This window comes from Symphalangus syndactylus, chromosome 12 (genome assembly GCF_028878055.3).
Source record: "Symphalangus syndactylus isolate Jambi chromosome 12, NHGRI_mSymSyn1-v2.1_pri, whole genome shotgun sequence".
Classification (NCBI taxonomy): Eukaryota; Metazoa; Chordata; class Mammalia; order Primates; family Hylobatidae; genus Symphalangus; species Symphalangus syndactylus.
In genome coordinates, this window is record NC_072441.2 from 62,903,197 (window position 1) to 62,909,196 (window position 6,000).

Genomic DNA, 6,000 nt, shown 5'->3' on the forward strand with positions numbered 1-6,000 from the left:
TTTTTGATTTGTGATTGGTTAAGGAGGCTTTGTCTAAAAATTTGGGAGCAGCAGAGAAGAATATTAGCTCTGGTTCATGGGCATGACCTCCTCCAAGCCCTTCAGGAAGAAATTTAGAAGAAAGAACAGAGGTCAGAGTTCAGTCCTTAGTTCCCCCTTATCTGAGATCGACATGCCAGCAGATCCATTTAGTAGGGGTCCAGGTTTCTGAAAAACAACTCAGGGACATATGTTCAGATGTTATCTTTAGTTTCTAAAGGGAACCAAACATGGCTTTAACTTCCTCGGCTATTGTTTTAAGTCACTGTTACCTTCCTGCTTACCAAGTTGCTTATTTACTTCTCAAGGCTAACTAGGAGCCTGCAATTTTCCTGGAAGGAACTCAAGATTTTTCTTTATTTAGACCCCTAAGAGGGATCCCTTCTCGTCTCTGGAGAAGGAGGGGGCGAAAGAAGGGAGAGAGCGGGCCGGGCCGGCTGCAGTGGCTCATGGCTGTAATTCCAGCACTTTGGGAGGCCGAGGCGGGTGGATGGCTTAAGGTCGGGAGTTTGAGACCAGCCTGGCCAACATGGTGAAACCCCATCTCTACTAAAAATACAAAAATTATCCAGGCATGGTGGCACACACCTGTAATCCCAACTACTCGGGAGGCTGGGGCGGGAGAATCATTAGAACCCGGTAGGTGGAGGTTGCAGTGAGCCGAGATTGTGCCACTGCACTCCAGCCTGGGCAACAGAACCAAGACTCTGTCTTGGAAAAAAAAAAAAGGTGGGGGAGAGTGAAAGAAAATAAAGTACAAAACCACTTGCAATCAAAACAGAATTTATTGATGCTATACTAGTAGCTTCTTTTACCCTGTCCTTCCCCCACACTCTTTGAGCATCTTCAGAGAAAGATCTCCTTTATAGTGTTCAGGTTCTTCCTAGGCTAGAAGCCTCGGAAAAATAAGTTTACAAGTGGCTGATGAGTGAACAGTAGAACTTTCAGGCTCCCTGAGTTTCCAGCAGCAGAAATAAAATATAAATAAAATAAAATAGAATAAAATAAAATAAAATAAAATAAAGTAAAATAAAATATTCCCCACCCAGAGGATGGCCCCTAGCAGTCAGGTTTTAGGCTGCTAGAAGAGGGCTCCCAAAGGAGCTTTTAGAGAGGGCTGGCCAAGAAGTCATCCAGGCCCCTGTTCCCAGGCAACACTGAGGAACTCTGCACTCCTCTGGGCTGCTTGAGTTTCTTGCATTACAACAGTACTTAAGTCAAACTGTTAACCCTCTCTGGTTTGGAGAGAAAGCCCCAGTAGTCATCATCTTCCATTTTAGCACCAGGGAGCCTGTTCTGGGACCCCGAAGAGGAACTCAGAGCCAGGGAAGGGGCCCTTGGATTTGGGTAGGACAGGGTAGGTCCTGCCCAGCACTAGACCCTCTCCTCCTGAAAAGACGGAGAGACTGGGCTGGTGGTGCTCCAGCCCCAGAGAGGCCCTTGGTTCCTTTGTTGACCCTCCCAAGTGACTTGTCGCACCTACCTTCCTACCTTGTTTGTCATTTGTTCATTCATCCATTCTTTCAGCACAGATAGACCCAGCCTACCATGTGATAACATTAAACCTCAGAGCACCGCAGGAATACAAAATAAATACATGTAGCCTTGTTCCCTTTTCACATAGAGAGCTAGGGAAAGGTGGGGACTGCCTCTTGAAGTTCCATGAAGGCAGAGGCACTGTGGAGCATTTAATAGATGCAGCCATTCTTCTGCTTAAGTATAATTCACCCAATTCCCCTGACAGCCCTGGAAATAGGGGGAGAAATAATGGGCAGGGAAGCAAGTTAAGTGGCTGATCAGGGACACAAGTACTGGCTTTGTGGCAACCAGATCCCAACACTGTTGCATGGGGAGAGAGTCTTAGCTGACTGAAAGGATTGGATATTGAAACATTCATAGCCATAGCACTGAAACTGCACCCTGGAGGGCTGAGTGAGGAGGGGAGGGGCTGGAGTGCAGAATAAACCTGGTCCCACAAATAAATCCAGCCCCAGGACATCACTTTCCTAATGAGAAGCAGCAAGAATTTCTGCAAGGTTCTCGGAAGATCCTCTGGAAACAGTCACTCATTGTTGGTAACTCTCACTGAGTCCTTAGGAACAGCCAGGCTTGCTCTAAGCACTTTACATGGGATGACTCCTTTAGTCTCCCTAGCAACCCTAGGAAGTAGGTACTATTACTATTCCCATTTTGCTAATGAGGAAAGGTAAAATGACTTGCCCAAGGGCACAGAACCCATAAGTGGCAGGGCTGGGATTTGGACCCAGCCTAGCTCCAGCCTCTGCTCCTAGCTATAAGTCTGCCACAGCAGTTGTTGCCATCTTGACCCAGATTGGCCCCCTTGCTCTTCATATGGGCCCCATTTCTTCCCCTTAAGTCCTTGACATTTGTACCCCAAGGGATCCGAATACCAGGAGAGACCTAAAGTCTGTGTTCCCCGGACCTGAGGACCCCATGCCTTGATGTGCCATTGTCATGGGGATGTTTGCTCCTTCTGATGTCTCCTTCTTAGCTCCTGGTTAGTTCTCCTGAAGCATCCCACTTTCTCACTTTGGCTTGCGGGGCAGGCTGAGCAAACACCATCTGCCAAGGGGCCTGCAGCAAAACAAACTGCAGCAGCCCCAGAGGTCTTGCAGCTTCCATTTAGCAAGCAGCCCGCACGCCTCTGTGGGCAGATCCCTTGGGGAGAGGGCTGCTATTCATCACTTGTTTGGCTGTGGGAGGCTCAGGAGTCTGTGTAGGGTGGGCTTTGCTGGGGAGAAAGGTGCTGGTTTTCTGAGAGCTGAGGAGGCCACTGGGAAGGCTTGGGGCCCAGGAGGGCTGCTGCTGGACTCCAGGTTGCTCAGGACCAACGTCTTTTCTCCATGCTGATGCAGAAGAACGATGTGCTTGCTTGTTTGCTATTTATACCGCAGTTGCTGTCTAGGGGTTTTCTTTGAGGGGAATGAATAGACTCTGAGGCTCTATGTACATTTCTGGCTCAGTGCTGTGCTGCACATACCTCAGTTCAGCTGATATGAGGCCCGTCCTTATTCCCCGCTGCCTCCATGTCCTTCTGGAATCCGTACATTCCAGATAGCGCCACTCCCCCAATGCCTCCACCGCCCACATGAACACACTCCTAAGTACATTTAGAATCTGGCTCCTGCTTCCTTCCCTGGCCAGCGAAACTTCATTTCAGCCTCCCTTAGGATTAGGTTATGCCCCTAGCCATCAACTTATTCTGTTGCTCTTAGCAAAATGCCACCCTCTACATTCAGTCATTCTTAATCCTCCTTGCCCCACTTCCTACGTATCTCACCACCAAGAAGGGACTGAAATCGCCTTTGCAGAATTATAAGTAATGAGAGAAATCTAACATGACGGACTCCATCTTGCTTCTAACCTCACAGGCTAAATTGGTTTTTTGCTTATTCTAATCTGGAGGCCAATATAACTATGAGAGGAATTTTAACTTGCAGTGAGCCGAGATCGTGCCACTGCACTCCAGCCTGGGTGAAAGAGCAAGAGTCCATCTCAAAAGAAAAAAAAAAAAAGAGAAAGAAAGAAAAGAAAAATAAGAAACCCTAGCCTTGGAATTCTTGGGAAGACAGGCTTGAGAAGCTTCTCTCGTTCTGCTCGTGTGGCTGGCCCTGAGATTATTAAACTCTTTCTTTGCTGCAACAACCTGCTGTTATTGTTTTCTTCAGGGCAGCAGGCAAGAAGAACCCATCAGGCTGTGACAGGGCCATCTTTTCTGAAAGCAAATCTCCCTGGGCCTTCCTGTAGCCTGGTATTTTGTTTTTTTCATTCAGGTTTATTAAAGTGCAATTTACACCAAGTAAAATACAACTCAAGATTTTTGACAGACACGTCAGTTGAGTAACCACCACCATGATCAAGATACAGAACAATTCCATCACCCCAAAACATTCTCTCATACACCTTTAAAGCCAACAACTTCCCCCATCCCCAGCTTCTCACAACCACTGATCTAATCTGTGGTGGTTTTATTTTTCTCCCCTCTGGTTTTGCCTTTCCCAGAATGTTACATAAATGAAATCTGGAGTCTGGCCTCTTTCACTCAGAGAGATTCAGCCATGTTGTTGCAGGCAGCAGTAGTCCATTGCTAGATAGTATTCTGAAGTGTGGATGTACCACAGTTTATCAGTTCACCATTTGAAGGACATTAGAGTTGTTTCAAGTTTTGGGCAATTATGAATAAAGCTGCTATAAACATTCATGTAGAATTTTTATGTGAACATATGTTTTCATTTCTCCTGATAAATACCTAGGAACGGGATTTCTGAGTTGTAAGGTAAGTATATATTTAACTTTTTTTTTTTGATTACCAGATCTCAGGCAAGAGGATATATTTAACTTTTAAGAAACTGCCAAACTGTTTTCCAAAGTGGCTGTATTATTTTGCATTTCTCCCAGCAGTGTGTGACAGATCCAGTTATTTTGCATTTTTACAATGTCAGGTATTGCCAGTTTCCCCATTCCAACCTCCCTCCATTCTAAAGATGTGCTACATGGCACTTTTGTGATCTATTTTTGTGCTTCTTTTTCTCAAGTGGCAGTCCTAGAAGGCAGGAAATGGGATTTGTTTATTTCTATATTGCCTACACAGAATATATCAGGGTAGGAGCTCAATATATCTTTAACACATATATGAATGAACACATGAAGCTTTCTAAGTTGCTTGGCAGTTTCTAGAGGACAGAGCTACAGATGCTCCATCTTTCTCACCTGGAAAAACACTGATGTCCAACCGGCTTCCCTTGGTCATGAGCAGTTCCTGATCTACTTCTGTCTTCACCCCTTCTTGAAGTCATGCCGCCCTCAGACTCTCCTCTCTGGGTCCTTTCTGTCCTGCTGCATTGGCCTCATTCCTCTGGAAATAAGCTGAATGCAGAGAGGACCTTCCCCTCCAGTACCAGGTTATGGTCAGCAGATCCCCCAGGGAACAAGCTACTGGAAAGATTTAAGGACTGCATGATTAAGAGAGGGAACAGCCATGAAGAACAGTTGCATCTGCCTGAAGATCAAACCAAAGCTAAGGAGTTGGATGAGGCTATACTAATAACCTCAGGGTGGACTTAGAGGCAGCCTGATGACCCTGTCCACACAGGCACTGCGAGTCCTACAAGTTGTCCCCATATGTGTCTACTGAACTTCTTTAGGGAGATAAGCTGCTGACTGGAGGGTGTGAGCACAAACCAGGAGGCTGAGCGAATGACCTTCAAGAAAGGAACAGGTGCAAGGGAACTGGTTGTGAGGAAGATAAATAGAAGCAGTATGTGCGGGGGAAACCAGGCTACAAAGGTGGGAAGGGATTGCCTCCAGAGTGGGCCTGGCTCTTCTCACCCAACCACACTGCATCAGAGGTGAGCAGCCTATCAGGGCCTGAGGGTCTGAACACAGGATGCCTGGCCTACCCTCTCAGTCACATTGCATTTTTCAGCCCCTGCAGACTGGTCTGCGGTGTCCTCAATTCAGAGGTACACATTCCAGGACATTGGAGGAGTCTATTGAGGTGGAAGATCAGCTCTTCAGTAGCTTTAGATCCTGGGGGGCTGAATGGAATCCTCTTGAAAGATCTTTTCAGGAAGGCTTGGAAGCAAATGGAAGGATCCTGAGGATGACAGTTCTGGAGAGGGTAGAAATAGAAAACAAACAAGCAAGGAATGACTCTCCAGAGTCAAAGGCATGCAATTCTCCTTGTGTGAACTGGCAAGGGCCAGATGCCACTCAGACCCTGGAGAAATTGAGCAAAGAGAAAAGAGAGGTTAAACCTTCAGAGGTGGGAAGGTTGTGAGAGTTCAGGGCATACTCCTAGAGGTGAGGACAGCTGAGCACTGACGGTGTGGTTGGGTGAAAGCTGGGTAACAGAAGGTCAAGAAGAAAAGAGCATTAAAGATCATCTACCCCAAATTCCCTCTTTATACAGGGGAGAGATCTGAAGCTTAGGGTGGGGAA